The sequence below is a fragment of the Numenius arquata genome, chromosome 6 (genome assembly GCF_964106895.1).
Source record: "Numenius arquata chromosome 6, bNumArq3.hap1.1, whole genome shotgun sequence".
In the NCBI taxonomy this organism is placed as follows: Eukaryota; Metazoa; Chordata; class Aves; order Charadriiformes; family Scolopacidae; genus Numenius; species Numenius arquata.
The window spans coordinates 30,848,606-30,871,031 of record NC_133581.1 but is presented as its reverse complement, the minus strand read 5'-3'; positions in this window follow the sequence as shown (position 1 = coordinate 30,871,031).

Sequence of the window (22,426 nt, the reverse complement as noted above, 5' to 3'; positions counted from 1 at the left end):
TGCCCATGGCAGGGGGTTTGGAACTAGATGATCTTTAAGGTCCCTTCCAACTCTAACCATTCTATGATTCTATGATTCACTCGGAGTCGCATTGCTCTACTCGAGCTACAAGACAGGGGACCCAGGTGCCCTGGCTTTTCTGTCCACTCTCCATGCCTTGTAAGTTATTGAGTGATTGGGAATTGAGAAGATCCCTGTGAATATTCTGATTTGACAACTACACGCACAGATAATAACAAAAAAGCTTTTATTATGGAAATAGGGATCAGGTTAAAAAAAACCAAGAGCCTTGTTTATTAAAGCGTCGGTTGCACTGTAATACGTTGCATTTGGTGACTCACCCTGAGAGTCATTGGGACATGCATGCTAATGCTGCGATGCAGTAGGCTGGGTAATGAAGAGCGAAAGATCATTCCGGTTAGGAAGATGACCCAAACAGCTCTGCTCATCCACTACCTGCATCTCTGTCATGCCTAATGCGCAGAGTACCTTATCTGTATCCCTAATCTGCTTAAATGCATGACTCACACAACAGGCACATGCCAGAAAGATGACGGCGAGAGAGCTGGATGCTGGGGCTGACAAGCCCCCTCCGAGTCTGCTTACGGTTGCCAGCGGACTGACCCAGCCATGTCCCTTGGTCCTGTGGCTGAAACTCAGAGCCAGCAATGCCCTCGCAGTCCAAGTCCTCTGGGAATCTCTGCAGAAACAGAGGCAGGGCAGCATGGCAGATGAGATCACTGCCTCCTGCTGTCACTCTGGTCCCAGCTTGTGGCGGGCATCCGGGAGGCTTGGAGCAGGGAGGGAGCATTTCAGCTGGCAGCTGAAGCGTGCTTTGAAAACACAACTATAATAAGAGCACGTAATAGGCTGCTAGGTCCCCTCCTTTCTCAAGGCAAAGCTTCGTTTATTTGAAGGAGCCAGTCCCACCATCTGATAGGCACCTGGTAAATGCAATCTGTACGAGTGCTGTTTACGTGCATGGAGCCCAGACTGGCTCCTGCCTGCCTATTGCAATGTGCAAGGATTTGCTCGTCACCAGCTCCAGGAGTGGAGCATCGCTGGAAGCCACCTTTGACTCCTTTTCAAATGCTTCGAACCTGCCAAAGCACTAGGAAGGCCTAGAACTAAATTCCTTTGGGAAATAAAGGGAACACACACTCCTGAAATGACAAGCAACCCGAGTTGGCACTGACGGGGGGGTTGTAGGGATCCACTCAGACAGCTGCACTGGGAAGATGGAGTGGCGGAGGTGGGAGGAACAAGGGAGCGGATTCATGGACAGGGGCCTTCTATTGAACTGCCCCCTGACCACAGGAGTATATTCACATCTGTCCTCAGGTGGTGCAGGCTCTCTGCGGAATACCTTGGCTTCCTCCCTTGCTACTGCTGCTGCTTTTAGCTCTGAAGTTTTCCTGGCTGAGGGATGTCTGTGTGGATCAGGGCTGGGTGATGCTGATAGAGAGCTGCAATTTCTTTCCCATTGAGTGACAGGCAGCATATGAATCATCAGCTGGTTCTGAAAGGGGGCGGGGGGGGGGGGCTATGGTCTCCTTCAGTCTCGTTTCCCCTTTGACAGGGCTCCCCAGGGCTTGTCACACGAGGCTGGTATAGTCAAGGCCTTACACTTGGTTTTATCCTGGGAACAGTAATTGAGTAATTGCCTAGATAGGATGGGGAGATAAACATCTTGATGGCTCTTAGGAAAAGATCCAAAGGAGACGAGCTCCTAAAAGCAAAGTATCACAGCATCTAAGTATGAGGAGCCTGGCCTCCATGCTGCAATTCAGCATTTCGTGTGAGCTGCCTGTGGGGCCGGAGGAGGGTTAGCCCCAAAGGACTGCCAAAGTGCTCGGCAGGGAGATGTCTCCCGCCTGCCAGTGGAGCCTGCAGCTCCTACGGTGAGGCACAGGAGAATTACTGAGGGCTTCGGTGCCTAAGTACTTTTCTGGATCTGCCTTTTGGCAAAACTCCTGCTTATTTTAGAGCAGTTGGGAATTTGTCTGCACTCTGCATTGGTTTCCATTTTGGGATGTGCTGCCTTCTCCCCGCAGCCAGGTTGAGTCAGCTGAACCGTATCCATCTCAACCAGGATTTTGTAGGAGTCTCTCAATAAACAAGCTGCTCCTCACATGCTGTTCAGGCCTTCCAGCAATGCTGTCCCAGAGGCACCTTTAGACGCATGGAATCTCACAGGGACGTTGTACCCCTGGTGTCAAAGTTCTCCAGGACCTGCCACGCTCCTGGCAGCTTCAGCTACCCCTGTGGCATGAGGGCAAAGAGCTTGACTGCCATTGCCTGTACAGAAAGGGTAAATAACCAGCCCTTTCCCGCTTCTCCTTAGCGACTGATCCTCTCCCCCAACTCTGCGGGGGTGTGTGTGTGTGTGTGTGTGTGTGAGCAGAGCTAGGTTGAAACTGCTGCTGCTGAAAGGGCTTGTCACTTGTTTATTCCTCAAATAAACCCTTTCATTTATCAGCTGACATTTCGGCCAAGCTGTCTTTCCTTGGGGTTTGGCAGGGGCTGAGCTAGAATCTTGTTTAACTTGGTGGAAGGGCTCTGCAGTAAGTAAGAGGGGTCTGGCGATGCTGAAAGGGGCTGGGGGGTGTCCACCCCCTTTCGCAGCCAAGGAAAACCTCACAACACATCAGTCTGCTCCCAACAGTTTCTTACCTCCCGATGTTCATCTACTTAGGCTTCAGCCTCTTCACTGGGCAAATGGGAGTAATTTAGTCATTATTTCCAGCAGCAAATTGACTCCATTAGAGTTCAGCTGCCCGATGCTCCAGCTGCTAAAGGGGTGGGAGTGGTGCTGTCTGGCTGCTACAAATTAGACGTCTTCTCGGTTCCTGGTTTGCCTTTACTGCTCTTCTTTCCCTCTCTGCAGCCCTTCCAACTCAGTCCTCATACTGATGCTTTTTCAACCTTTCCTCAAAGCCCCAATCTCCTCCTCATTCCCACGCACGGGGCAACATTGGCACGTTTCTCAGCATTGCCATCTCGTCCTGTGCCCCTGAGCCCTCTCTCTCCGAGATGCTGCTCACCTTTCCGCCAGCACGTAACACAGTGGCTGCAGACATGGGCAGAGAATGGCTGGAGAGCAGCCCTGAGGAGAAGGACTTGGGGGTGTTGGTGGATGAGAAGCTCAACACGAGCTGGCAATGTGCACTGGCAGCCCAGAAAGCCAACTGCATCCTGGGCTGCATCAAGAGAAGTGTGGCCAGCAGGTCGAGGGAGGTGATTCTACTCCTCTACTCTGTGCTCGTGAGACCCCACCTGGAGTACTGTGTCCAGCTTTGGAGTCCTCAACACAGGAAGGACATGGACCTGTTGAAACAGGTCCAGTGGAGGGCCACGAAGATGATCAGAGGGCTGGAGCACCCCTATGAAGACAGGCTGAGAGAGCTGGGGTTGTTCAGCCTGGAGAAGAGAAGGCTCCACGGAGACCTCATAGCAGCCTTCCAATATCTGAAGGGAGCCTACAGGAGAGCCGGAGAGGGACTCTTTGTCAGGGAGTGTAGTGACAGGACAACGGGTAATGGTTTTAAATTGGAAGAGGGGAGATTTAGATTGGATATTAGGAAGAAATTCTTTACTGTGAGGGTGGTGAGGCACTGGAACAGGTTGCCCAGGGAAGTTGTGGATGCCCCATCCCTGGAGGTGTTCAAGGCCAGGCTGGATGGGGCTTTGAGCAACCTGCTCTAGTGGAGGTGTCCCTGCCCATGGCAGGGGGGTTGGAACTCGATCTTTAAGGTCCCTTCCAACTCTAACCATTCTATGATTCTATCTGTCATTAGCTGGGCCCTCTGATTCCTACCAGGCAACTCCCCTTTCCCACCCTCCACCTCTGGTTCACAGTAAAGTGGTGAGCCTGAGGGACGGGCCAAAACCTCCCTTTATGGCAAATTCCTGCATGGGCACAGCTCTCTCTCCACTCAGGCTTTGTGTCCAGGAACAGAAACAATAGTGACCCTTTTGTGTTATATTGACCATTTGTTAAATCTTTAAACTCCATCTGTTTAGGCTGAAAGCCTTTTCACGACTGGACGCGAACAATTTAGTGATGATTTTTTCAGTAGGAAATTGGCTCGGTTTGAACTTTGGTGCCCATTGCTCCAGCTGGTAAAGCGTGGACACTGGTTTAGCGACACGGACACAGCTTTGCTAGGGATCATTAAGGGCTGGTGGCCAGCCCCATCAGGAGAGCACAGCAGATGTGATTTTATCTCTGGCACCCCAAGGCTCTCCCTCCCCACGTTTCCTCTCTTGGGTACCAGGAGAGATGCTGTTTTGTTCTGCTGGTTGTTTCGTTAGGAGATTACAATTCTGTTTTTAAACACTGGTATTTTTTCCATTCCCCCCCCCTCAACGCTTTAATACATGTTTACTGTTCTGGCTCTGGCAAGTTTTTTCCAGCCATTTGTGTCTAAACTGCTGCCCCTCTATAGCATATGTTGATGCCCCAAAGGGCTGGAATCGCAGGGTTCCAGATCTTTAAGATGAAACATTTCAAACGAAACCACTCTCAAATGCCACTCTGAAAAAGTGTGGGTCCAGAAGTAAAAAAAAAAAACAAAACACAACACCCAGGGGAACCAGAAATCATGCTGAGTGAAAAAAGCAAAACAACTGCAAGTCCTGCTTTATGCAGGCTATCTGGGGGAAAAAAGCCCCCAATATTTTACTCTGTATCTGGAACGTAAAAGTGCCAGCAAATAAGAACATGGCAGAAGGTGACCTGATTTCGATAATAGCTTTTTCTCAAGCAGTTAATGTTTTCACTAGTGTTTGGGGTTGAGGCAGTATACAGAAATCTGAGGAGAACTGGAGTTCATGGCAGATCTGGTACTGACTTGAGACTGAACTGGTTTAGTGGAAGGATGAGGTCTCAGATCTTATTTCCCAGATCCTACAGTGCAGTAATTTCTGCACTGTATTTATGACTGGGACACGGGGCAAAAATAACCCCAAAAGAATTAAATGGTGAAAATTAGCATTTGACAGGCAAATGAAGTTATCAAGCCTAAACTGAAATATATAGAGCACACAGAAATTCAGAACACTATAGGAAAGGAGATCTAGAGAGAAAGGGGATGTTCAAAGTGATGCACCACAAAAAGTGACATGCTAAGCTGGACATGCTGTGGATTGATAGCACTGTCCTACTGTCCTACTAGAAGAGGATCAGCAAAGCCTGACATGAGACCTGTCACATCTATTTTCAGTAGACATATTAGCTCTGACAGTGATCCAGAGTTTTGTGGCATAAGTTTAAGCAGTTTGCAGTGAGTGCATATTGCCGCTAATTCCAATTATCTGTAATTCAGTGGACTGAAGGGAACCAGTGTCACTCCTGTAAAAGATCTGCTAAGCAGGGTTATAGGATGAGTCTCTGGCCTGGCTGCAGTTTGGTGAAGCACCACCGGTGCAGCACGAGCTGTCGCCTGCTGAAAACAGGAACGTTAGATGCTGAAAGCCGGTGGCAACTCGCATCTCTATAAAATGCCAGATAAAGGAAAGGAGATAAAGCTCTGGGTTACACTCAGCGTAGTGCACATCGCCAGCACCTCGTGAGAACGATGCTTTGAGTGTCTGAAAGTGGAACCAAAACCTGCAAACGGCAGCAGTGTTATGAAAGCTGTCCCCATAGCCGGGTGGCATTGTCATTTAAAAAGGTACCTATTCAGAGTAATGGGAAACATCTCCAAATCTCAGGAAGAGCAGTGAAAAAGGGCACCGAGGAAGCGTCGAACACAAGAGGCACAGCAAGCTGAAACGGCTCAACCTGGGGCATGATATGGGCAGAACTGACGGATTTACTACTGCTGGGAAACACTTGTGCTGATATTTCAGGGTGATCCATGGGTACATGCTAGAGATGCCAGAGAGACTGATTTAATGTTGGCTGAGGCAAGCAGTGTTAGAGGTGTACTTCTGAGAGCCTCTCTGCCCTCCAGAGCTATTTACAAGCCTGTGTTGTGCTCAGCCTTTTGCTACACAGAGCTGACGGGTCTGTGACACTGAGGATGCCACAGTCAGAGACGGCACAGCTTTCAGTGATACTCTGCCTCTTCTGTCCTGGATCCCTTCCCACCAGTGCTACAGACACCACCATTTGAGAAATCACCTCAGAAATAGGACTTTGTGGAAGAGCTCGGACTTCAAATGATGATAGATCATCTGTGTCGCTGGTAGGTCAGTTATTTTTGTAACAAACAGCAGCAGCAAAGGACTAACCAGTGCTTATTTTCTGGCAGAATTTGTCTATCCCTAGATCCCCTCCACTGAGTCATGTTATAGTCTTCTCAGCTGGATGAACAGAGGTCTTTATACCACATGAAGATGTTAAGGTCTTTGAAAGGAGTTTTCAGTTGGGTCTTGCATGCCATTGTTGAGCATATTCACTGCACTGGTGTCCTGGCAATTTGAGATGGGGTGGGCTTTTTCCTGAGTTTGTTTTAAAGGAAAAACAACTGAAAGAAGATGTCTCAGTAGTTTAGGTTTTAGTGTTCTACTCTGGAAAGCTGAGTTCGGTCACCATCTCTGCTTTGGGTGCAACCTCTGGAGGAAAACAGTAGCTTCTTTATTTTTCTTTTATGGTCAACTTTGGCTGTTTTGGGCTTCTGGCATGTCAGCAAAGGACAGGTAACACATGTGGAGTTGCAGGCTGTTATGTCAGCAGGCCCTTGACACGTGTTTGAGAAGGGTGTATGCCAACCAGGGCACTTGGGGGTTTTCCCTGGCAAAGGAAGGGCTGGGTTACCCTCAAGTAGAAACTGCCCCATGAGTCAGAGATCCTTCTCTGTGTCAGAAATTGGTTAATTGCTGACTAGTAATTTCTGATGTTCATATGATGGATTTCATGCCAGGAAATAAAGGCCCCCAGAGTCTGTTCTGAACTGAGCATCCCCTACACCTTTCTGCTGCGCTTCCCTCAGCTTTCATTAAGCTTCATTAAGGAAACCAAACATCCAGTGTTTATATGAACTGACACCTTTTCATTATTGTTGAAGAGGTTGAAATGCAATCATTTGCTGCAATTCACACTTGTGTAATAACACAAAATAAGAAAAAAAAAAAAAAAAAGGCTTGGAGCACTTGCATTTCCCTGCCACTTTCTGCTTAGCAGCCCCGGCACCCCAGGTGTTAATGGGGAAACACCTGGCCTCTGGCTCTTCTTGTCCTTAGGCTGTTGTTCCTCTCCCTATGTGTGCACTTACACACATGCACACACGTGTGTGCATGTGTGTAAGTGCACACATAGGGAGAGGAACAACACGTGCTCCCCACGGTTTAAGCAGCTGGGGAAGGAATGGGGATTTGGGTTGAGGGTTAAGGTGGGCCAATGATGTTATTTTTAAAGTAGGACCTTATTAACAAAGATTAGATTGAGGAATGCTAACAGCTCAGAAAACAGCTCAGTTTCATTTTTTTTCCTTCCAGTTCCTCAGTGACATTAATCATGTATTTTGGCTAATAAGCAATCATGATTTCTGACCTGATGGGGGGGGGGGGGCACTCTGTAACTGCCTATTTTTTAATTTTTTTAACATATGTATGATGATATATACACAAGCCCAACAAGGATGATGCTTGATGAAAAAGGAAGAAGGGTACTGTGAAAGAACACCCCTCTCCTTCCTTCCTTCCCCCTGTATCTCATACTTTCTCATGCCTCTTTTGAGCATCTTGGCATCCTCTGTTCAGCCACATCCACCTCTCGCAAGCTGAGGTCCCCTCTTCCCTGCTGCAAACACCACTGCCACTTTCCAATTGCTACTTCAGAGACCAGAAGGAAAGAGTTTACTCTTGACTACTCTCCGCTCCTGGCCTTTGGCACCTCTTCCTCACTGTACTTTCAGGATTTGCTCTCCTGTTTCAAGTGAGAGACCTCTGCTTTTTTTCAGTGTGAAGGCACTGGCAAAGCTAGACACATCAATCCTGTGTTTATTTACAGGTCAGGTACAGGACAGGCAACAGCAATCTGAGATTTCCCATGCTGCTTTACATAGCACTGACCTCTGCAATGACCCAAACTTTTATGGAGGGTAAAAGGTACTTCAAACTCTGCATCAGCTCAGCCCTCAGCCCACAGAATATCATGTGGGAGAGCTCAAATACGCCAAATCGTGTGTTGTGATTAAGTGGAACGGTCCATGATCTATTAAGATCTGAGCAAATTACAGCCACATTAATTAAACATAGGCTCTCTGGTTGAGCCTAAGCCACAGATGGCATCCCACAGATGGAATGCCACTCTTGATATTCACAGAGCCACTCAGCCCTTTAACTTCAGCTTGTGCTGATTAGCAGAGCAATTTATTTTAGGTGCAGCTATTGGCCTCTGCTGAGGAGAGTGCTCTTAAATGGATATCACTGACAAGGGCCCGGTATACAGAAAGAGGCATGATGCAGAGAAGGGATAATGGAAGCTCCAAAAGTTATCAGCTGTTCTTCCATCCCAGCCTTTCAAAGCAGCAGGAAGGGAATTGGGCACTGAGTTCCCACTGATGTTCAGTAGCATTTGGCTATTTTACTACTTTAGGTGCTGTTTTTTGACTGATTGTAGCTGTGATCTGTTGGAGGATGTTATGATTAGATCTTCTAATGCTGAATGTGGAGCTCTTTTATAATGGAAACATTTACCCTTTGAAGCTGAGTCTTCAAATCATCCTTGTCTCTCCCTCCAGAAGGCTCAGGTTATGGCTCATTGGTTTTTGTGTTGTCTTTTTGGCAGTGCTTGTGGGAAAGATGCACGGTAGCATAGCAGGGTTTATTTAGCAGGAATGGTACTAGTGATAACCTGGAGTGGGCCCCCATTCTGTTAAGCACCATGCATCCTCTGTGCCAAAGAGGGGAAGGATTATACAAAATAAAATTTCTTACATCTGGCCACGTGGAAACTGATGCATGATATGAAATGACTTTTCCAAGGTCATACAAAAAAATCTGTGGCAAAGCTAAGACCTAGCGCAAGACAGTCTGAGTTCTAGGCCAGCACAATAATGTCAATTATAATTATTAATGTCAAAGGAGGAGGAGGGAAGAATAGAGAAATGACATTTTTGCAAGGAAGTGGATGGCAGGGAATTATTTAACACTTTAAGGCATCCTGACACCGTGTGTAAAGATAAGTGTGGGATTCTAAAATCAAAATAGATTTCTTTTAAAATATACCACCTCATTTCAAACACTAATTTTTAGTTAGAGAGGTGGGAGGGAATTTGCTATTACTGTCTTTGAAAGAAGGCAGCCCGTTACAGCGACAATTAAGAGCGGTGCTGGAAAGGGCTTGCATGCTTTTCCTTCATCTGCTTCAGGGCCACTTTTTTAATTGTAAGTGGCCGAGCTTGCCTGAATATGCAGTGGTTGCCCTGATAAAGGTTCATCTTCAGAAATAAGTTGAAAGTAGTTTGTAAGTTCTGGTGCGTGTTCTGGCTAGCTGGCTCCTGGATCAGAGCTGGCTTGTGTCTTACAGCCTCTGTTGCTAAAGGCAGCACTGGCCAATGACCACCACGTAATGGTGCAGCTCCTGGAAGAGTGGGGAGCATGTTATTGCGAAGCCCTAGAAAAGCTCACTTTTGGGATGAACAAGGAGAAGAGCAAACCAACGCTTTGGCAACTGTGATGCGGATGTATACGTGTTCCTATAGTCAGCAGTGGGGCATGAAATACTGGGGGACAACATCCACATCTCACGAAAGAGGCATGAACTTAATGTTTTGGGCAAGGCACGGACTACAAGAGAGTGGCTCTTCTCCAGGCTCAGCCTGGAGAAGAGAAGGCTCCGGGGAGACCTCATAGCAGCCTTCCAATATCTGAAGGGAGCCTACAGGAGAGCCGGAGAGGGACTCTCTGTCAGGGAGTGTAGTGACAGGGGTAATGGTTTTAAATTGGAAGAGGGGAGATTTAGATTAGATATTAGGAGGAAATTCTTTACTGTGAGGGTGGTGAGGCACTGGAACAGGTTGCCCAGAGAAACTGTGGATGCCCCATCCCTGGAAGTGTTCAAGGCCAGGCTGGATGGGGCTTTGAGCAACCTGCTCTAGTGGGAGGTGTCCCTGCCCATGGCAGGGGGGTTGGAACTCGATGATCTTTAAGGTCCCTTCCAACTCTAACCATTGTATGACTCTACAAAGGTTGGAGGGGAGGGCACTGGAGAGACAATGCTTCCCACCAGTCCCTGCTCTCCACTGATCTCTCTAGGGGACTATCTGCACCCTGTAACAGAATAGCCACCAGTTTAGAGCTGTGACGAACCAAGGGAAATTAGCTTTGGACCTTCATCCTCTTCAGCTGAAACTTATTTAAGCTCTTTCATGTGGGCTGTGGTTGTTCTGGGAGTACTTTCTTCTGTAAACAGCTTTGGGGAGCACTGGCTTGCTTTAGTGCAGCATCTGCAGTTGCTCCTCACTTGGCCAGCAATAGAAAGCTGTGGTTGTGCTTTTGTTTGTCATCGTGTGTGCTGGCTCCAAGCATGGACCTTTAGCCAGGACTGCTCACACTGTGCTCCTCAGCAGTAAAGTTTGTACATCTGAATCCTCGTATTGAAACCCTTGTGTTTAAATAACTGCTTGTATGTAAGAAAAATAAGGTTTTGATGGAACATCCAGGTACTGTAATCAAGTTTTCTAAGATTTTAGGCAGGGAGATGTGCTGAAGTAGTATAATTTTCATGACTTTTTGGGGCATTTTTATCCTTTTTATGAGAAGTGTAGGGTTTAGGGAAACTTCTGTTGTCCTGGTAATCCTATTGCCTTCTTCATATTTCAGTGGACTTGATTGAACTATAGATGAAGTTGTCTTGGGCGGGTTCCCCTAGAGCTAGCTACCAAAGTTTTGCTCTGAGACATGCTGAAGTCTTTGGAAGGCTGCTCCTGATTTTATCAGTTATAGAATTAGTACTAACGTCATTATTTTCAAATTATGGAACAATATCTGATTTTTCTTGCCCCTCCTTCACTTCTGAATATACAGCTTTCAATACAAGCATCAGCAAAATTTACTTGTAATTATATTAGTTTTACTATAAGGTGTATTTTATATAAATTCTTATAATATAGATTCCAATGTAAGACTTAGCTGTCTTTTCCTTTGGAAAGCATTTTTCTGTGCTTTCTTTCCCGGCTTTATAATGTTGGGCGATCTGTCCCTTCCCAAAAGTGTGCTGTTGGTTTAGCTGGCTGTTACTGGTAATTATAGCCTTTCACAGATTAATAGCCTCCTTTGGATTGTACTCTACAAGGACCACAACTGGTTCTCTGAGTAGGAAGCAGCAAAACTGAGAAGGCTGCAAATTTTCCTTCAAAAATAATATTGTGTTTGAAAGTTTTCACCATCTGCTTTCCTTTATATGACGAGGACCAATGGAAGGACAATGGAAAAAAGAACAGTTTATTCAGAAGGAGATAGTGTTATGAAAGGGAGAACTAATTCTTCCAGTGCCTCATCAGAAAACTCCTGAAAACTGGGGGAAACCTAAGCCTATGTGCTTTTCATGTTGAAGTAATCGTTCTCATAAAAAAACACCCAGTCTTGTCCCGGCTTTGTCGATAGCAAAGCTTATTGATTATTTCTCTGTATTCATGGTGCCCTTCCCGACTCTATTTAATTTGGACCCTGTGTGGGCACTTATCTTTGGGGTCACTGTGGTTTAATGTTAGTGACTGAAAAATGATACCCAGCTCCTGGATTCTTCTTCGTGGGCTTGCTGCCTCAGAAGCCATTAGACCCTATCACCTTTGGCCGCCATCTCTTCAGTCCTATCTCAGGACTGAGAAGCTTCTAGTCGATATGATGATATCCAACAGTATATCATTATGGTGTTGGAAAGAGAATTTCCATCATTTCTTAGCCAGGTGTTTAAATCGTTATGCCCACACATGTGATGAGTTGCGGGACGGGACACCTACATCGCTGGTGCCTCACAGCCAATTTCTGCAGGGTGTTTCTCCTCCTCCTCCTGCTCCAGGGGCCATGTTTGCTTTGTAGGACCAAAGCAAGTAAGCTCAGCTCTGTGCACAGAAGTCTTACGCATCCAGCTCTTGGCTGGCAGTGGATAAAGCCCCGAATTGTGCTGTCTGTGCTCAAAAGTGCTGGAGCAGAGCTGGGAGTCCAGGGGAGCCAAGGATTTGTGTAAGGGTGGTGGATTTGGCCAGCGTGCTGGCAGGAAGCGAGCCCGAGGTGCGGGCTCCCCGCGCGAGGCCCTGGGTGGGTTTTTGTGCCGAGGAGAACAAGAAGGTCCTTATTATCGTGTCTAGAGGAGAGCCACCAAGCTGGTGAGGGGTCTAGAGAACAAGTCATAGGAGGAGAGGCTGAGGGAACTGGGCATGTTTAGTTTGGAGAAGAGGAGGCTGAGGGGAGACCTCATTGCCCTCTGCAACTCCCTGAAAGGAGGGTGTAGAGAGGTGGGTGTTGGCCTCTTCTCCCCAGGGAATAACGACAGGACCAGAGGAAATGGTCTGAAGTTGGGGCAGGGGAGGTTTAGATTGGATATTAGGAAGAATTACTTTACTGAGAGAATTAATTTACTTTGCTGAGGGGAGACCTCATTGCCCTCTACAGCTCCCTGAAAGGAGGTTGTAGAGAGGTGGGTGTTGGCCTCTTCTCCCAAGGGAATAACGACAGGACCAGAGGAAATGGTCTGAAGTTGGGGCAGGGGAGGTTTAGATTGGATATTAGGAAGAATGACTTTACTGAGAGGGTGGTCAGGCACTGGAACAGCCTGCCCAGGGAGGTGGTGGAGTCGCCATCCCTGGAGGTATTTAAGGAACGTGTAGACGTGGCACTTCAGGGCATGCTCTAGTGCCCCAGATTGTGGGGGTCTTTTGTGTATGTATGGTTGGACTTGGTGATCTCAGAAGTCCTTTCCAACCATGAAGATTCTGTGATTCTGGGATTAAAGCCGGGCCTGGCAGGGCGAAGGTAAGCACTGAGACGCTTCAGAGAGGAGGCTGCTTCCCCGGAGAAGCCGGCCTGCGGCAATGAGCCCTGGGAGGCCGAATACGCCATCGGAGAAGAAGGAATGAAGAAAGCTACTGAATGAGGTGGCTTTGAGGCCACACGGTTATTGGTTTGGAAGTATCCCCTACAGTGCTGGTCTCCCAAAGTGTGTGTGTGCGCAGAGGGCTACACAGCCCTTAGCGATACCTGGGCTGGATGCTGTTAAATAAAGTTTTAAGAATCAGAAGACAAAGCATTATAGACTGGAGGGGCTGGAGCTGCAAGCCCTCTGCAGCAAAGGACTCTTTCTTTCCCCGTCTGCAGGCTGCCTAACGCAGCAGGGGCTCTGCTCTGTCATTAAAGCTCACTCATCTCCAGCTCCGTCCAAATCACCAATATGATGGTTGACTGGCAGGAGCTTTGGAGGGGGGAAAACAGCAATTACAAACTAAATGGAAGGGAGGAAATAATGGAAGAATGGAAGTTATAGAACAGAACTGACCACAGAATGGAAAGGGACTTTCTGGAAACCTAATAAAACATCATTACCTCTGCTAGAAGTACACGGAGAACTGCAGCAGTAGCATATGAATCAGAAAAAGTGATGCCTGCCCAATGCCGCCTGTAGTCCTTGAATCCGAAGGTGCTAGGGCAGAGCTATCAACCTTTTCTCTGTGTTTTCACAAAAAAAAAAGTGATGGCACTGAGGGGAACATGTCATGTTCTTAGATTCTGCCAGTTCCCCCTCTTCCACTTGGTAACGGCTGCATGCAAATATGTCTAATTCAATTTTTCTAACATTTCCTGAGGAAAGGTAGTCTCCACCAACTCAGAATCCCCTGGGTCGTCAAAGGGGGTTGGGGAAAGGGGATGAAGTTAATACATTTTCAGTTCTCTCTAGACAGTTTTTTATTTCATTTTTTCCTTAGGAATATGTATTTAGTGACCCTTCTTGTTTTTCCACCAGAGATCTGATTACCTTGTAGCACTCCAACATCGTTTTCTGCTGGTATTTACCAAGACATGAGAACCAGAGATTGAAATAAATCTACTTTAGACTTCTTCAGCTGTAAGAATGTATAGAAGACCTTACTTACTGTGAAATTAAACAGGGATAGACACCTATTTACAATCTCTGGAATGAAGCCAACAAATGTGTTTCATTACTACGGCTAGAAAGAAAAACATCCTCTACGGAATATTTTTTTTGACCAAAGTAAAAGAATTTGAAGAACTGGAAAGACTTTGCTCCTTGTATTAGATTAACAACTGAAAGGCAGGCAAAGTAGGATGATTTGGTTAAAAAAAGGATCTTGGATCACGTTCACAAAAAAACCCAACCCCAACAAACCACTAACTTGTCCCGTGTACCTGCATTTTTACTGAATATTTGAGAAGAAAAGCTTGAAATGCCAACAATTATTCCTTTAAAAAAAGGAAAAGAAGCTATTAGCTAACTGCTGCGTGTCAGCTGGTGAGTTTGATCAGTAGTGCGCTTTGCAAGGTTGTGTCATTATAAGAGTTGATTGTCCCTCAGAAATAACATATTAGCACGCATCTGACTGCAGAAGTTCAGTAGATAGTGGTAAAACATTTCAACCAGGGACAATGAGTGAGCAGGCAGCAGCAGTAGCAAAGTACTATCCAATTGTCTATTTGAAGTCCATCTTGCCACTCTTAATTTAGCCAGCTGCTAAGAACAGCTTTTATATCCTACGCCAAATATCTTGGGTTCAGATGGGTCCTTTGACTTCCACCACTCTTCCTTAGCACAGCTAATGGTGACTTTGAGCTCTACTCAAGGGGTCTTGCTGAATTTACAAACTCTAGGTATTCAAAGGCAACTGATAAGCCAAGGATCTTGCTTTTTATATGGGCACGGGCTGAATAAACTTAAAAAATCACACTTTTAATCAAGGATCCTGCTACTGGGATGACCTCCTACCACAGGCTTAAGTGTCTGATGCGCAGCTGTGCTGTGAACTCAGAGCAGGGACTGTTTTTTGGTTATGTTCTTCTGTAGGGCTGGGATGTGGGATTCCCGTATGGGAGGCAACAAACCCCGACGAGCAGTGATAATGCAGGTGTGCCGGTAAACGATTAGTGTCATGAAATGGGAACTTTGCCTTTCTGATTGGCTTCCTGCTTACCTTTCCTTCTACCTGCCCCTACAGCCTTGGCCTCCCCAGCCCCTGGCCCTATAATTTCTGTTTTGCTCTTTTGGATGTTGGCAGCACAGCTGGGTGCAGGGATGCGGGTGAGCTCTGCCCCCCCCTCCCTGAGCCAGCCAGGCATCAGCTTCCTCCTGTTCGAAAACCCTGTAAGGGGGCGAGCACTGCTGAGAGAGAGGACTCATTAGCACAGGCACAGTGTGTGCTAATGAGTCGAAATAGCTTCTGGAGGAAGCTCATGACTTTCCAGCACGCAGAGTGGGTGGAGCGCTGTACCTCACAGCATCAGCACCTCCTTCACTGGGTCTGGTTTGCTGAAGCACGCGTTTCAGTGGGAAAGGGAGGAAAAATGGATAGATTTCTAATGTCTTGCCCCTTCCTTCCACAAACAACCCTTCCCTGGAGCCTCCAGATTTATCACAGCCGAGATGGAATTCTGTGGCAGCTTCTTATTAAAATATTGGCAGCCTATTACTGTTCCTTACAAATGATGCAAACAGATCACTGAGTGAAACAACGCTGAAAGGCAGCTCTGTCTGAGGTGAAATGCTCTTTGTCCGTCACTGCTACCTGCACTTTCCCTCACTGGAAAGCGGATTTTTGAATTTTATTTTTTTTTATTTTGCCTACCTCAGCAAATCAAGATCCTGAAAGTTATTTCAGAGGCTCTCTTATCTTTTAACAAGTATCTATGGTCTGTAGCTGTCCTGACCTTGAATTGGTTACCCGTGCATTTCTCACATCAAGATCAGATTATTGCGGCTCCCTCCTGACAGCCTGGCCTGATAAGACCCTGTACAATTTCCAGCTGGTGCTGGATGCTGCTGCCAGGCTCCTGTAATAGAGAGATGATCTCCACATTTCACCTCTGTCCAAAGTGCTGTGTTATTTGCCAGTTAAGCGATGTATCGGACTTGAAGGGTTCCCTGTTAAAAGATGAACTGCACTTTTTATCCACACTCACGCGCATGTGTGCTTTGAGGAGTGAGATGAAAGCGCGGGTAGGTGCTGACTGCCCCACATAATGATGATAAGAAGGGCACTTGGCACCTAACCTCACATTACTTGCCTTACTGACAGATTATTTGCAGCTCACCTCTAAACAGGATGGCATGAGTCCAGCCCATTTTTTTTTTCCTGTATCTTTTTAATGTCCTCACCTAACAGGAAAAACCTGAATTGATATCAGCGATGTTTACCCTGGCTGCCCTGCCCCACCGAGTGATAACTCCTCTATTTCACAAAATTGGATGCAGGAGATTGCTGCCGTCGGGGCTGGAAGCAGAAGATGCTCTGTGGCTAAATGCAGCAGTTTCTGTACCCCACGACAGAGCTAAGCTTGCACACGGCCGACTTCAGCAGCCATGTGTAGATCAGATATGCCATACACCACAGTGTGTTACTAAAAACACTGTGAAGCTGCAGGAAACTACAAAGTGCCAATTGAAAAATGAGTAGCAGGGGACCTTACAGGAGAAGGAGGTGCAGGGGACCGTTAAAATGTGATACTGTGCATGACCTAATAAAAACCAAGGTGGGTAAAGGACTTCTTTACTTCTTAGCATTTAGATATTCCTTTTTTTTTTTTTTTTCCCCTATATTTAAAAATATTTTCAGCTTCTGGGATTGGCTGGAAAAGGAGACTATGTTTTGGTATGGAAGTTGTTGGTGCTCTTGCTTGATTCTTTTTTACTTTAGAACTTGGTATTTGGGGCATATTGAGGAAGAGAAGGAACAGCACGCTTCTCAAAAAATTATCCTCCCTACCTCCCCCAGGCTGACCTGTTTCCTTCCTGCTCCAGATAGGATAAATGAACCTCTCTCCCCCAAATGGAGGGATTAACCCCTCTTCCAGTCTGCCAAGGAACTGGTGGATTTTCCACTACCAGAAACTTTCAAATCTTTTCTGAAAGGAAAATGTTCTAGTTTAAATAAATGTTTTTGGTGGGTTGTTTTTTGTTTTTTCCAAATAGTGATCAGACTTAAAGGCAAAAGCGGATCCTCCAGGCTTTTTAGTCTTTGATAAATCTGTAAAGCACTAGTGATTGAGACAAGGCAGATGCTTCTCTCCTGTGCCTCACTGGCTCCAGAGGACACCTAGCCTTGACACCACTGAGCTACAGGCTATGTTAGACTCAGTATTGCTACTTCGTGGTTGTACAGATGCAGGTAGCACGAGTCTTCACTGAAACTGAGTTTTGCTGTCATATCCAAGAGGGCTTTTATGTTGTCACCTAACTTTATATTAACTGGAAAGTTTTTACCTGCCATTAGCTGCAAAGGCAAAGGTGAAACACCACAGGGCTTCACGGAGTCACTTCTCCCTCCTCAAGGTCGTAATTCTGCAAGGGAGGAGGGATTTTGTTTTGCTTTTGTTTTTTGAGCTTTAAGAGTGGAGAGGGAGGTCAGTGTAATGCAGGTGTTTGTCATTGGTGAAACTCTCCATCCCTTGGGATTACACCACAGAGCAAGAATGTGGTAGGGAGAAGGTAGTAAAAATTATGCGGTGCTTTGCATTAACTTCCTTAGCCTGTCTTTTGCCAGTTTTTGTTGCTTTCACAATCTGAAGACTTCTCTGAAATATTAAAAAAGCAAAAAAAGAAATGCTTCTAAGCAGATGAACTCAATCTGTTTCAAGAAATATCATGTTCACAAAGCATATGCACAGTACTCAAAATAGCTAATTTCTTTTTAGCAATGATAGCTCTAGAATGCCCTTGACCTTCTAAAGAGGAGAGATTTGTACTACTGCAGTATATAGGATTTTAATATTAAAAGAGGTTAAATAGCAGAAAGTGAAAAGCTCTTTGCTTCCTCTTTGGTAAGAAGTGAGCTAATGCCAGCAATTTCCATGGCAACTGCAAACAGACCGTCCTGTTCACTTCCATGTTATAAATAAAACAAAAATATTCTCTAAATTACATGCTGTGCCTACATGTATTTGCTATCACCATGTTCAGCGGACACTGGGAAATATTTCTGTATGTCATTTGTTAGGAAAGATTACAAGATTTATGCAAACTAAATAGTCTTAGTGGGCTATGTGCCTTTGAGGAAATAGTAAAAATAACCTCAAAACAATGCCATCCTTTTCACTGCTGATATTCTCTGAGTTTTGCAAATAATTACAAGTCCAAAACCGGTAACTTACCAGCAGCTGGTGTAAAACATAATAAACTTGCAGCAGCATAATGTGAAATAGGAATAAAAGTAATTTTAAAAAGTGTAGGTGATGACTGGGACTTTTGCCTTTATACGTCTGATGGGGAACAGACAATGACTGGATGGACAGTTGTTTTGTGTCTTATTTTTGCATAGATTGCAACAGACCGGACATACCTTGTGTGGTCTCACTGTTTTCTAAGTCTAAAATATAGGCTATTCCAGTTCACAGTAATTCTTTAGGCATAGGCAAGTTTTCATCCTGCCCTTCCATGAAGTCCATGAAGTGGTCCTTCCCATGTGTACAGCTGCAGAGCTCAGACAAGGCTTTGGAGCAAGGGATAATGAACTTCTTGTGCAAAAGCAGCTCAAGAACTTTTCTCCAAATTCCTCATCCCCGGCTCACATTCAGTCAGAGGGCAAGCCCTGCAGAGGCATCTGGGGTACTGCTCATCACAGCAATACTCCAGAAAGTGGAGGTCTGTTTTCTGAGTGTGGGGTGACCATCCCTTATGTGGCCCTCCAGCCATCAGAGAAGGGCTGGGAGATGTGAGACGAGCTTTATGAGACAGCTGCTTCTGTTAACTGCTCCTTGAGGCCTGTGGTGACCTTGGAGGAATAACCCATTCTGCTAAAAGCAGAAAGATGCGTTGGGGTGAACCTGTGGCTCTCTGTAGGGTTTTTGCTGGGACTGCTCTGTCCATTTGCAGCTTGTTCAAAATTCAGCACCCCAACTGCTCGCTGGCCAGAGCTATTAGGATCCTATTGTGCTTACTTGGCGTCCTGTGCTCTGGCTGAGGGTGGGCAACCAGATCACTTGACATTATTGGGGTTTTAGAGCACTTATGAGTACTGGCCTTGCCTCTTTTCCCACCCAGGTTCTCAGGCTGTATTATATCAGCAAGTATGTGCGCTCACATCTGCATGTAGAGTTAGCAAGAGATATAGATGTTGCAAAGGAGACTCTTGTTTCCACTAGTGCTATCAAATTATCTATCTCCTAACTTAAAAAATCGTACCGATTGGCCTGTCCTGTTGCTTTCAGATAAAAATGTCTAAAAATGTATTATCCTTCCTGTATATATGAACATTGCTTGTTTTTTCAATCTCTTTATTCCAAGAAGAGGTTAAGTCAGGTTTCGTTGCTGAGCTTAGTTGCAGTTTACTGTGCTTGTGTATGTGTAAAGAAGGGCACAGGTCGATATAGATTTATTTTTGTATCATGTCTTTTAATTCCTGTTAAACCTTCCAAAGGTTGAACAGAAACTTGTAAATACAGCATAATAAATCCTTACCTCAGCATAGCAGATTTAATAGATTTTGTTTATTAGAGGTTTGTGTTGTTTTTTTTTTTTCAATTACAATTGCAGGCAAGGTTTCTAATCACAGTACAAATTATTTCAAGTCTATTTTGCTCCGTTAAAAATCTGTGTAGTGGACAGTGCTGCACTTGAATCAGAGCTGGGAATCCAGCCAGAAATGTGACCCCCTTGATCCCACCATTCTGACATCTTTAAAAGCACAATTGAGGGTGAGGTGGAGGAGGAAATGTCTCCATTTTCTGTTACTGAGTGTTGAATCCTGTCTCATCTCAGGCTCGGCTCAGCCGCCTCAGGTTCCACCTTCCCCTTATTTACACTGGAAATCCCTGCTATTTAAAAAAAAAAAAAATTAAAAAAAAATCTCTGCATGCTCTTGAAATTATGCTGACAAGTTTAACTGCTTTTGTAGTGTCAGACATACCTTATGCTAGTCTATGAGTTCACAGTGATTTTTAACTTTAAAGGGGGATGGCTTAACAATAGGGGGATGGCTGAGGAGCTCTATTAGTGCCATACCTTCAGTAGGGAAGGACCTTTCCACACTGCTTACCTGTGCAACATGAAGGAACTGTGGTAGGGATGCTTGCTGTTTGGCTAAACTGGGTTCACTTTTGGGGCTTCGTTAGGGATTTCAGTCATAGAATCATAGATATAGAATGGTTAGAGTTGGAAGGGACCTTAAAGATCATTGAGTTCCATCGAGTCCTGCACCTTTGTGCAGAAGATGGTCTGTCACACCAGTTTCAGTGGTTTGTGTAAGGCTGGTGCTCTCCTGATGCTCTAAGCTACCTGTAAAGGGATGGGAGAGAGGATAATACATTCTGGGCAATGATGCATAGGGGAAGAGATTTCAAATATGGCTCATACCCCATTCTACGTCTTCCAAACCCATCATCAGTGCCCTCAGGGAATTAACAGGCCTTGATAGCTCTGACCACCCTCACCTGGGACCCATACCCCCATCAGGAATTCCATTTAAGCTCAAGCCTGGGCCTTCAGTCTTTTCACAACTTATGCTGTAGGTGAACCTGCTTCTTTGGTGGGCCTTGGAGCTATACTGCAGGTATCTAGTCTCACAGATAGACATCCTGAAAGTATCTCATAGTGTCTCTATGCCTGTATTTGGTCCCGTCTCCTGGACGGACTTTTGAGCCATGTTGTAGCCTTGTCTCCTAGCCCTGCTTCCATTTGTTCCTGACTAGATTCCCTGGTTGGCCCCTGGGTTTGGTGCACCACCTGGCCAGCCTTGAACTATCAATGGACTCTTACCAGCACCTGGCTCTGCCTAACCATGTTCAGACTCTGTGGGACTGTGTCCCATTGGTGAGGGCACTGCCTGGGATAGGTTCACCCTGTCCTCCTGGGTTGTCCTCACCTGGGGAAGTAGCCGCCTCTCACTGCTCCCTGATGGTGGCTGTACAGAAGTCTCTGCTATCATGATCTCTCTCTCTCACCTATCAGTCTGCAGTGCCCCTGCCCTTACCAAAGTGCTGTCCCTCCCTGCCTTGAGTTATGCCTCCTGAGGGGCATCTACCATAAACTAAGGACCTCTGTATCTAACTTCCCTGAACTTCACCACAGTTAGAGGGGGTAAGAATTTCAGACCTCAGGACACGGTTTCTCCCTTCTGCCTGGTTTGGGGTGGAGCAGAGCCAACCTCCTGCTCAGTGAGAGAGGCTCTTGCTTACACTCGTTGGTGTGGCAACCAGAGTCAGCTGAATTGGTTGTTTACCCCATGGATGGGTTGCACCTGTGGGGTGGCGTGGACAGGTCAGGTGACCCACACTGACCAGTGGGGTGTTCCAGCCCATCTGCCATGCTCCTTAGAAAAGCTGAGGGATCAAAGGGTTCAGGTTGGCTCCTCTCGATGGTTGCTTCTTTAAGGATGGATTTCTGAGGAAGCCCCTGTCAGTTTGTCTGTCTTTGATCCCCAATAGCGTGTTTTGGAATCCAGTTCCTGTTCACCCATGGGACCAGTCTGGAGCTTTCCCAGTGCCTGCCAGTGACATCTCCCTGGGAGCTTGACAAGGTTTTGTATATATTTATATATACAGTACCTATTTTGTTATTTCCTTTTTTATTATTAAAATTTCATTTTTCCTAAACTCATAAATCTCTTTATCTCTCTTCTTTCTCTCCTTGGAGTGAGAGGTGGGGGAGAGCATCTGTCATGTTGTCATTGGCCAACCCAGCCTAAACCATGACAGATTTATTGGCACCCAATGTGGGGCACAAGCCTCCAGTTTGCTCAGGGAATGTTGTTCCTAAGCGAAATGTTGTGTCGTCCATTTATGGAGCTTTGTTTGAAGTTCATAGATACAATGCTGCTTAACCTGCTGAGTATATTGCACGTTTTACTTGCTCTTTGTATTTGTACGCGGTGGTTTAAAAGTTCTATTTTTGTATGGACTGGAATTCAGATGTATAATATGGTTACTTGCATAATGGCTGTATATGCATGTCTTGGGCATCGCATGATGAGTTCTATTGCAAGTTACACTTTTGGTTTCACCTGGGAAAGGTTTATCTCACCCTTTAGTGCTCATGTCAAAGAGCCAGGGGGTGGAAACCTTTTGGGCTGTTTAGAAAATGAATGTTACTTGCAAAAGCTTGTGTCGAGGGCTGACTCCCGATAGATCGTAGCGAGGGAGCTGCTCTCCTACATATGAAACCCTGGCCCAGAATCAGGTCGTCTACCCAGTCGACCCAGTAGGTCGAGGGAGGTCATTCTCCCCCTCTACTCTGCACTGGTGAGGCCACAACTGGAATACTGTGTTCAGTTCTGGGCTCCCCAATTCAAGAGGGATAGGGAACTACTGGAAAGAGTCC